Source organism: Lipotes vexillifer, unplaced genomic scaffold (assembly GCF_000442215.2).
Source record: "Lipotes vexillifer unplaced genomic scaffold, Lipotes_vexillifer_v1.1 scaffold1662, whole genome shotgun sequence".
Taxonomy (NCBI): domain Eukaryota; kingdom Metazoa; phylum Chordata; class Mammalia; order Artiodactyla; family Lipotidae; genus Lipotes; species Lipotes vexillifer.
The window spans coordinates 140,748-152,380 of record NW_006795342.1 but is presented as its reverse complement, the minus strand read 5'-3'; positions in this window follow the sequence as shown (position 1 = coordinate 152,380).

Below are 11,633 nucleotides of genomic sequence, written 5' to 3'. Positions count from 1 at the left end.
CTTCCGATGGAAATTGTTTTTCCCCTCGTGCCTATTCAGATGGGCCTCCTTCCACAGATCCAAACTCTAATCAGAGAGGCACCCAAGGCCATTGTTAGAAAAAGCAGTTGGCAAACAATGTCGGAAGGCTGCAAGTCAAGTCTGTTAGTGAATTATTACTGAACTCTTAGTTCTGCTATATTCTCACCTGAGGACCCACAATCTCCCCTAGACCAAAAGCAATATTCTCTCCCTCCATTAGTGCTCCAGCTACCATGCTGAGGTGTGGCTGCACCATATGGGCACCGGGAGAAAGGTAACACGAGAGAGGAAGTGTCTTTTAAATCTCAGAAGTCTCTTACTATAAGGATATAACAACTGCAAGGAGAGAAGAGCCCTACAGGATGGGAGCTCCTGCCTGAGTGCTGTGGCCATCACCTGAGCCAGCATCCTGCGTGCCCACGTTTCCATAACAACTGTCAGCCGGGCCCCTAGAACTCATGGAGACGGGACCTCCTTTGTGTGGGCAGCTCTGGAAGAAAGGTCAGATGGTTGCCTGAATCCCAAGGCTCTGTTTTTCTTCTTCTGCAGCTGATGTTCTGACCAGAAGCTAGACAGAGAGTTGTTACTAGGGTTTCTTAGCATTGATGCATCAAAGGTGAGAAGCCAGACAAGGAGAAGGGACCCATGGAGAAGATTCTGGGGATACCGGCATATTCTATTTCTTGACCCAGCTGGTTACATGAATTTTCTCATGATTATTCACTTTTACTACTTTCATGTTTTATACACCTTTCTGTATATTTGCTATATTTCACAATTTTTGAGAAGTCTTTTAAAAATAAATCAGCCAAACTGTTCTTAAGGGACCTGTCATCATCACCCATATTTATTAAGTATCTTCTGGCACAGGACAGAAGACTCAGACTGCAAATAACCCTGTGTCACAGCCCTGAACAACAGGACCAAGAACCAGAAAGAAGGCATTGAAAGTCCTTGTCAGCTGCGTCATCTGAGAAAATATCTGCAAACGATGTGACTGATAAGTGATTAATTTCCAAAATATACAAACAGCTCATACATCTCAATATCAAAACAAGCAAAAGACCCAAGCAAAATATGAGCAGAAGCCTAAATAGACATTTCTCCAAAGAAGACATACAGATGGCCAAAAGGCCCATGAAAAGACGCTTCACATCACTAATAACTAGAAAAAAGCAAACCAAAACCACAGTGAGGTACCACCTCACACCAGTCAGAATGGCCAGAATCATCAAAATAATCTACAAGTAACAAATGCTAGAGACGGTGTGGAGAAAAGGGAACCCTCCTACACTGTTAGTGGGAACGTAAGTTGGTGCAGCCACTATGAAGAACAGCGTGGAGGTTCCTTTAAAAACTGAGAGTTACCATATGATCCAGCAATTCCAATCCTGGGCATATATCTGGAAAAGATGAAAACTCTAATTCAAAAATATACATGCACCCCAATGTTCACTGCAGCACTATTTACAATAACTAAGACATGGAAGCCACCTAAATGTCCATTGACAGAGGAATGGATAAAGAAGATGTGGTATATATACATATACATATACATATACACACACACACACACACACACACACACACACACACACACACACAATGGAATATTACTCAGCCATAAAAAAGAATGAAATAATGCCATTTGCAGCAACATGGATGGACCTAGAGATTATCATACTACGTAAGTTGGACAGAGAAAGATAAATATCATATGATATCACTTATATGTGGAATCTAAAAAAAGATACAAATGAACATACTTACAAAACAGAAATCAGAAACAGACTCACAGACATAGAAAAACTTATGGCTACCAAAGGGGAAAGAAGGGGGGTTAAACTAGGAGTTTGAGATTAATAGATACACACTATATATAAAATAGATAAGCAACAAAGACCTGTATGGCACAGGGAACTACGTTCAATCTCTTATAATAAACTATAATGGAAAAGAATCTGAAAAATAATATATATATAAAACTAAATCACTTTGTTGTACACCTGAAATTAATACAACATTGTAAATCAACTATACGTCAATAAAAAGCTGTTTGTTTTGAAAAAAGAAAGAAGGGAGGGAGGGAGGGAGAAAGAGAGACAGAGAGAGACAGAGACACAGAGAGAAAGAGAGGGGAGGGAGGAAGGGAGGGAGGGAGGAAAGAAGAAAGGAAGGAAGGAAGGGAGGGGGAGGGAGGGAGGGAGGGAGGGAGGGAGGGACAGACGAGAAGGTCCTTGGTCTTGAGGCACAGCCGGGACAGGCATCCCCCAGAAGAAGAAAGTCGAAGCAGAGATGAAGCACAGTCAGACTAGCCATAGGATGAAGGGGCTAGGAACCCCCACCCCCCAGAGGACTTGCTGATACAACAGTTTTGGCTCAACCAAGGGGCTGAGCCTGTAAACAAGGTCGTGGGGAGGGGGTGTGTTTTTATCCTTTACACCTGCCTTGGGAGGTCATGAAATGAGGTACGCAAGGCCCCCGGTCATCAGAGAAAGACAGAGCCTTCCCTTGCCCTGCCGATTCACTCCTGAGAGTTGCTCACGGTCTCAGCACAGCCTCGATTAAGGTGGCAAGAACATTAAAGCAATCAGGAGTCTGGGTCAAGTTCCAAGCCAGATCAGGAGCCTCAGGATCACCTCCTCACCTTCCATAAGCCTCCACTCATCACTCATTCCAGCCCCATTGCTCCCCGAGCCCTTCCCCGTACACACCTCACACTGTCACAAGTCCACTGTCTTGCTCCAGTTGGATTAATTACGTCTCTCCACAAATCCTGCACATTCTTCAAGACTCTTTTAAAGCCACTTCCACCACGAAGCCTCTGCAGATCTCTTCATCAGAATTAACACCTCCCAGTGACGTTCGCTCGACCCTTACTCTCTGTCCCCTCAGAGTGTGACTTGTTCCTTTGGTTATCAGCCCTCATCATGTTCAAGTATCCATCCTTCCTCCCAACTAAGAATCTTGAGGTCAGATACCTGGTCATATCAATTTTCACATCTACAGAATATATATTCTATAGAATACACTCAATGGACTACATATATTATTATTATATCTATAGGATATAAATATGTATTCTAGATAAATATCTATATCTACATCTATATAATATCAATATATATAACGAGAATATATGTATTCTAATTCTTACACCTATAGAATATAAATTTATATTCTACATAAATGTATCTCTACAACTAGCACTGTTGCCGCATGGACATACAGTAGGTGTGCAGCAAGCAATCAATGCTTATTAATAAATCAGGTCCAAGAGGATGCGGGCCCAGCACGTAGGAAAGAAGGTTCTTCAGGCCATCACGGAGCACACAGGGCCCAGCAGGAGGGGAGTGAGCCTCACAGAAAGCGTCTGCATCTCAAATCCACACACTTCTCTCCACCTTCACCTTCTCTCTCCTGATCGACTGCTAAGCTTCATAATTATTTATAAGGTGTCCACTCTTGCTCCAGGGCCCCATTCATCCTCCACGCTAAGCCAGAGAGACCTCGCAAAGTTTCCATCACTCATATCATTCCTGAGCTTTTAAACTCTTCTATGACACCCCACTGCTCTCAGGGTAAAGTTCAAAATCCTCAGCACGGCCTCCAAGGGCGCTCTTGGATGTTTGGCTCCTGCCTGGCATCTGATCATGTATGAAACCACTCTCGGCCTCACCTTCCTTATTCTCCAGCCATACAGGACTTTCTTCCGTTCCTTCCATGAGTGGTTCTCTTTAATGACTCAGAGATTTGCATGTACTCTTTCCTTTAACAACCTCCTCCACCCAGTCATATTCCAGACTTCCCACTCATCCTTAAGATCTCTCTCCAGAAAGCCTTCCCTAAGGGCCCCTCCAGCTCCACCATCAGTGAGGAAAGCTCCTGGGTCATGTGATCCCCGTACTCCCTCTCCTCCAGAGCGCTCAAGGCACCCGCAAATACTTGTCCACAGCCTCTCTGCTTCAGGAGACCAGAAGTCAGCAAACTGTTTTCTGTAAAGGGTCAGATAGTGAATATTTTAGACTCTACCAGAGCCTAAAACCTCTTTGGCAAATGTCCAACTCTGTCACCATAGAACAGAAGCGGTCAGAGATAAAACGTAAACAAACGAGAGTGGCTGTGTTCCAATAACATTTATGGACACTGAAATTTGAATTTCATATAGTTTTCACATTTCATAAAATATCCTTCATTTAAAATTTTCTTTCATACCTTTAAGAAATGTAAAAACCCTTCTTAGCAGGCCATAAAAAAAAACAGATGGCCAGGCAGACTTGGCCTGCAGCCTGCAGTTTGCCAGCCCTGGCACAAGTTCTCAGTTCCAGGGAGAGGGAAAGCATGTCTTCACTGGTATATTCCCCCACCACAGGGCCTGGTTCTTAGAAGGTGATTCTTAAAACGTTTGTGGAATGCCTTCACATGCAGATGAGAGCAGTGTTTCCCAGTGTGTACTCTACAGAGCACCAGTCCAATGGGACACTCTGCACAAAAGGACAGTTCTTTCATCAATGAAATTTGGAAATACTACTGTTTTTCCCTTCCGGGAAATTTTCAATGTTTGGACCATAAAGCATATCACAAGCTCAGAACTAGTCAAGGAACTTGTTTGACTTAGACCAATACAAACTCATTTGACCAAAGAACTGTCTACTTTAACCCAAAACATCTACCAGCATCCACAGGCAGCCCCATTAGAAAGCACTGCAGTGAGGACAAAAGGTAAGAATTTAGAAGAATAGTTCTTGAACTGTAGCATCAGAACCACCTAGAAGACCTGTTACAACAGAAGTGGCTGGGCTTCACCCCAGTTTCCAATTTAATACGTCTGGGGTGGGGCCTAAGAATGTGGCATTTCTCACAAGTTCTCAACTGATGCTACTAGTCTCGGGACCCCACTTAGGGAAAACACAGATCTGAAAAAAAGGACCTTCAAGGCTTAAGTCCTCCACCTGAGGTTTCCTCCTCCTGCCAGGGACTCCTGATCGTCAGGAGAACCCCAACTTCATCTCCTCACACTGGCAGAAGAAACCCTGACCCATCTCTCCGGCAGTCAGGCAAAGCACATGTAGTGGGTTGCACTGTGTCCCCGCAAAATTTGTTTAAGCCCTAAACCCCAGAGCTGTGAACATGACTTTATTTGGAAATAAGGTCTCTGGAGATGCAATCAAGCGAGCCCTTAATTCAGTATCACTTGTGTCCTCACGAAAGAAGGAGAGGAAAACAGGAAGGAGGACACCATGTGAAGACAGAGACACAGGAAGAAGGCCGTGTGATGGCAGAGGCAGAGACTGGTGTGATGCAGCAGCAAGCCAAGGAGCACGGAGGATGCACGGCCACCCTGGAAGCTAGACAGAGGCAAGGAGGGATTCTCCCCTACAGGTTTCAGAGGGAGCACAGTCCTGGGAATCCTTGATTCTGGACTTCTGGTCTCTAAAACTATGAAAGAATGAACTTCTGTTTATAGCACCCTTTCCCCCGAATACAGTGTTTCTCACTATCACAGATACGAGACACACACGCACATGCACAGAACCCAGATGAAGCTCTGGCCGAGCCCTAACCTTGGTCGCTGTCCATATGAACTTCAAGGAAACAATGGGCCTCTGTTCTCTGATCCTTTTGTCATCTCTGCATCACTGCTAGCTGGGGGGAGTTTGAGTTAGGGTCTCTCTTTGGAAATTAGGTTATCTAATTAGTATGATGTTTTGCTGGATTCCTGCCCCAGGGCTGGTTTTGGCCAAAAGCATGTGATTATTTTCGAGTCTAAAAAAAGAGTCAATGAATAAATTAAGGAGGCTTGGCTTTCCCCCATCCTGGCTCCACTGGTCCCATTTCTCACCAGGAGACACTCATAAAGGGCTTCTCGCTGACACATGAGGAGTTTTTTGTCCTCTGGGCCTGAGCTAGAAATGCCTTCTCTAATCGACATGGAAAAGTCCAAGCAGTAGATATTTTCAGTCTGAGCACCTTGGTTTTAGTCACAAACTATACCCCTCTCCTTTTGGAAAAATAGGGGTTATAATCTTTATTCTCAAAAGAGGCAGACACAGTTATGTGCCCAATACCTTAGGAAGATATCAGGAAGGGAATGTGGACACAGATTGTCACTGTTGATGGAGAGAAAGGGGACACCAGGGGATGGGGACTCTGTATTCTCAAGCTTAGAGGCGACAGCAATTAAAAAAAAAAAAAGAGAGAGAAACAACCAAACACCTTCTTTGCCTCTCCAATCTATGCCAACCCAGGGCGCTGGCTGCTCACAGAGTTGGTGTGAAATTGGAAACCTTGAGATATTTCACAGGTGGGTCACGGCCGTATTTTCTGCTGCAGCAGATCATGAGATTTTCAGAATGCTGTTCCCCCTCTATATCTGCTATATCCCCATAAGGGGTCTCTGGGGTTAGAAATGAAGGCCTATATTTACTTATTCATTCAACAATTTACCTTTGCACTGCTCATAAAAGGAATGCTCACAGGAGGTTCTCAGACAATAAAATATAGCCTCTCCTTCCAGGGTGTAAGAATTAATAAGAATATATATTAATAAGAATATATTAACATCTATTTATTAATAAGAATATATATTAATCACTAAGAATATATATTCTCATATGTGTATATATTTTACATTATGTAGATATAAATATATATTTATATTTATCTAGAATATACATCCTATAGATATAGATACATCTAGCACTGTGCCTAACGAATATGCAGTAGGTGTGCAACAAGCAATCAAAGCTCATTAACAAGTCAGGGACCAAGAGGATGCAGGCCTAGCACGCTGGTGGGTGAGGTAGGCTGCCCTCTGGCTTTGCCCAGGTGGCAGGACTTCTGCTGAGAACAGAGCCGAGATCCTGGGTTCCCTGGAGCTGAGTCAGATGACTAAGCACCCTTAATGATTCCAGCTGTTCTCGATGACCTTCCTCCAAAGGCAGCAGAGCGTTTAAAAATGCATGGGTCTCTGCTGGGCCACACTTCCTGTCTGGAAGTCTCTCCACTACAGCACTTCAAAGAGGGGCCTGAGCCTGTCATGGGCTCCCAGCCCAGGCGGGGCCTTGCTTCTGAGACAGAGAGGATGAGCCAGGCATGGGGCAGAGCAGGCTGCTGACACATCTCAGACCTCAGCACAGCCCGACAAAGCCGTGTGGGAGACGCAGCAGCTGCAAGAGCCGTCAGGAAGCCAGGTGTCCCAGTGGCTGTGTGCGTCACGCCTCAGGGTGGGCCTGGGCACTCCACACAGCCAGTGTGCTTCAAAACCCTCCCTCTGGCCGCTGGGGAGAACAGTACCCTTTCTCAGGGCCAGGAAAGGACCAAAGCAGCCACATCTTCGAAGGAAGCAGTGGTGGCAGGCCAAGGACAGAATGTGTCCTCTGGGTCAAGAGCACAGGCTTCAGAGCCAGACCAACCTGGGTCTGGGCCCTGGCGTGGCCCCTCATTAAACACTCCACATCTCCATCTGTAAAATGGGCATAACAAGTCCCACTTCCCTGGATTGTAGGACATACATGGAAGACTCTGCACAGTGTCTAGAATATATTAATGACAAGAAAACAGTGGTTATGGATGATCATAATGGGAAGAAGAATATTAAAAAGTAACCGTCAGGGCCTTCTCAAAGTCTTGCCTTGGTAAAGCTTTCTGTTAGGCACTCAAATAAAGCTCGTACGCTCATTTTGATATAACAAACATACATACACACACACACACACACACACACACACACACACACACATATGCGCCAGGCATTGTCTGAGCATTCTGTGAATACTAACTCAATCTTCATAACAACTTTATGCAGTGTGTACCATTCTTATGCCCAACTTTACAGATGAGAAAACAGGCACAGAAGAGGTTACGTGATCTACTCAAGGCCATGGAGTCGTAAGAGGTGGAGTCGAGCTGGGATTTAAACCCAGGCACGCTGTCCCGGGGTTCATGCTCTTAACCACAGCTACGTTGCACTGCTCCATTATTATTCTTGTAGATGTTGCCTGTTACATCCTCTTGTCTTCTTGGGTAGAGCTGCTCCCTCTGACTGGAAAGGAAGAACTCAAGGGCTAGCAGGGGCCTCCTCTCTGACATCTCTGAAGCCCCCAAAGCACCAGTAGAGGCCAGCTCAGAGTGGGCTCTCAGCTAACCCTTGCTGACCAACCTGCCAAGACCTGCTGTACCCTTTTTCCCCTTCAACCCATCCCCCAGCAGAGATTCAAAGAGCAAACACAGCATGCCTGTCTTTGGAGTGTTGGCTGCATGCCCAACTCCCCTCCAGGGCGGTGCTTTCAAATTTGTAAACTTCACCCAAAGTAAGAAATTTGTTTTACATTGTGACCCATACACATCTAGTACATAAGTAACAGCAACAAAGGACTCATGAAAAAACATCTAACCTATTAACACAGGACATACAATATCTTTTTTTTTTTTTGCATTGATTGTGACCCGATAAATTGATTTTATGATCCACTTACGGGTTGTGGCCATGACCTGAAAAATTCTTCTTAGGGTAGTTCAGTTCTAACATGTGCACATGCAATTTCTGAGCACACAGCAATCCTTCCCAAAACTGGAAAGCCCTGTCTACTTCGTGTGAGCACCACGGTGCTGTCACAGCCTAGGCAGGCAGGCAGACCCTCCCCAGAGCCCCGAGCAGTGAGGCCGCAGAGACCGGGTACAACCTGGGAGCTAAGAACCCGGATTCAAATCAGCACTCATGGGAGGCATAGAATTAGCAGCACGGCTTTAGAGTCTGCTGGAAATGGGTTCAAAGTCTAGTTACAACTTGGTGGGTTCTTAACCTCCCATGAGCATCACTTTCCTCACCCAGAAGTGGAGGTTGTTACTGTCTACTGCAGAGGGTGGCTGAAAAGGGTGACTGGGAGGGTAGATGGGTGGGTGGATGGAAGGGTAGGTGACTGGGAGGGTGGCTGAGTGAGTGACTGGGAAGGGGTCTGGGTGGGTTAGCTGAGACACAGAAAGCACTCAGCAAAGTGCCAGGACCCGTAACACTGAATCGTGCTGACCGCAGCGGTGGGAGACCTTTGCTGCCCCGTCTGACGCCTGACCCAAAACCTTACAAAGGCCTTCAGTCCCCCTCTCTGTGTCTCCATAGCTGCACACTCTGCAACCTTCAGAAGAAAGAGCGGTACCTTCCCTAGCACATGGTCAACACTCAGTCAATGTCTGAATCAATTACACAAGAGCCTGGGACTTACTCGCCCAACAAGTCACCCGTCACTGAGTGTTTTTTTGGACAAGGTGTTTCATACAACCCACTCCAGGGCCAGTGGCCAGTGAAGCTTGTTGCATAAATTCCACTCATTTAATCTCATCTGACATCTCTGGACACAGGATAACTCTCCCCCCTCTAGGATGGAAAAGACAGAGATGACAGATTCCAACATGGTTTCCCCAAGGCCTTCCTAAGTTGCTGTTGGTGACAGACCTGGCCTCGCTAAGCCTGATCCTTGCCTACACTGCCTTCCCAGGGAAAAACAAGCTTCTTCGTAAATGGCTCTTACCCCTAAAGATAATGAGGCCCCCTGTGATGAGAATAAGCACAGGACTGATGGGCTGGGAAGCAGGAAGGAAGTGTATTTCCACCTTGGGTTGGACTGTTCATGTGGCCCAACAGTGGCAGAGAATCCTTAAAGAACATGTACCTCTGAAGCCCAGAAAAGGAAGGGATGCTACACAAAGAGTCTACCTTGAGCCACGGCAGGCTGATTTCCCTGAAGCTGCACATAGGAGAATTGATTTCTGTGAGAGGCTAATTAGTCATAACATCGCCGTGCTTCAGATAAAACTGCACTGGCCCCATTTGGGTCTCTGTGGGTCAGCCTGTGATGGAATCCCCATTACCTATTGTGTTTTGGTTACTGGAGGAAAATGTGTGTTTAGAGAAGGGGGTGTGGTCAAGAAGTATGAAAAGCGTGAGTATCTCGAGTATCTGTAAAAACCCACCTGTGATTTTAAAACTTCATAAAGACAATGAATCTCTGTGAGCTGAAGAGTCTTCTTGGAATCTCAGCTCTGTCTGTGGGAATGGCTCCTGGCAGGCAGTGTGGGCTTTGAAATCCAAGTCTCTCAGGCAACAGAGCAAAGTGAGCTCCCCCAGCTTGGCCACTGAGAGTGGAAACAAAACCCAGGAAAGGGAGACTTTGTGTTCTGCTCACCTGGTCACCAGCCCTTGAGCTGCCAGAAATGCGGATACATGGATATATGGGTATATGGCTCATGAGCGAGGTGTGCAAGTATCGACACGGATGGAGCAGAACAACCTCATCTCTCCTGCCTTCCAGAGAGCAATGGCATTCAAGGGCCAGACATCCCTCTGGGTAAACAGGTGTACCAAGTCAGGGAGTGTCACCAAGTGACGCACTCCCCCAAGCGTTAGAGCTAGGAAGGGGATGGCTGCTTTAGGGACCACCTTGTCCAGGGTTTTCTCAACCTCGACACTCATGACATTTTGGCGCGATAAACCCTTGCTGTGGGCATCTCTTCTGTGTGTTTTAGAATGTTTGGTAGCATCTCCGGCCTCCATCTACTGGATGCTAGTAGCACTCTTCCTCCCTCCCTAGTTGTGACAATTAAAATGTTTCCAAACATTGCCAGAAGTCGCCTAGGAGACAAAATCACCACGGATTGAGAAGCACTTATCTAGACTAGCAGTTCCCAAAGTAGATTCCAAGTAATATTAGTTCAGCAAGCTCCTCTGTAACCCAAGTATTCCTTGGTCGACTGAGTTTGGGAATCGCTGCATACCGCACCCCACTGCAGTGATTCCCCTATTAGTATATTAAGGGCTCTGAAAAGTTCCACAGTAAGAAGAAAACTGTTTAATAACTTTAACCTGGTATTTTGCAAACTTTCTCAAACAAAATGCTTTGACTATCTATTTACCTCTTTCAGAGCTTAAAGAATATACTGTGAGATTTTTACATATGTGTGTGTACAGGCACAATACACCAGGCAATCTTCCTCCCACTGACTAGATGGAGTGAAGCAATAAGCCAGTCCCGTTCCTAAGTCCCATTAACGGATGCGTGGCAGAGCCATGTCTAGAAGCCTGGATGCTGACTCCCAGTCTACCTCATCCAGCGTCAATGATTTGGATGTTATCCACAATAAGATAACAGTCCATCTTCTCACAACCATGGCACAACTGGGTTCTACCAACACCACTGAGAACATCCACCTGGAAAGCTAAAGCTAGTAAAGTATCAACACAATACTCCCCAGGAGAACAAAACAGACACTTTCTGGAGGCAGAGTCGAGGAGGACCTCACAAAGGGGATCACCTTGACCACGGAGGATGCAGGGAGGAGCCATCCACTCAACATCACATCCACACGTGCCTCACCAGCCTATCTAAGTGCAATTCCCACCAGAGTCACTCAACACAACGCATCTTTGTCTCAGTACAATGCACCTTCGTATCAGGGCTGGCACAGAGTGGGCTTCAATTAAGTTTGGTGAAGGGAGTATGTTAACCGACAAAGGTCAAGGCCTTGATCATCAACATGCCTTGATTACCATTCACGGATCACCAAGAATCACGATAAAGCCTCCCCACTCCTCTCTGCCCTCTTCACGCTTTTTCCTG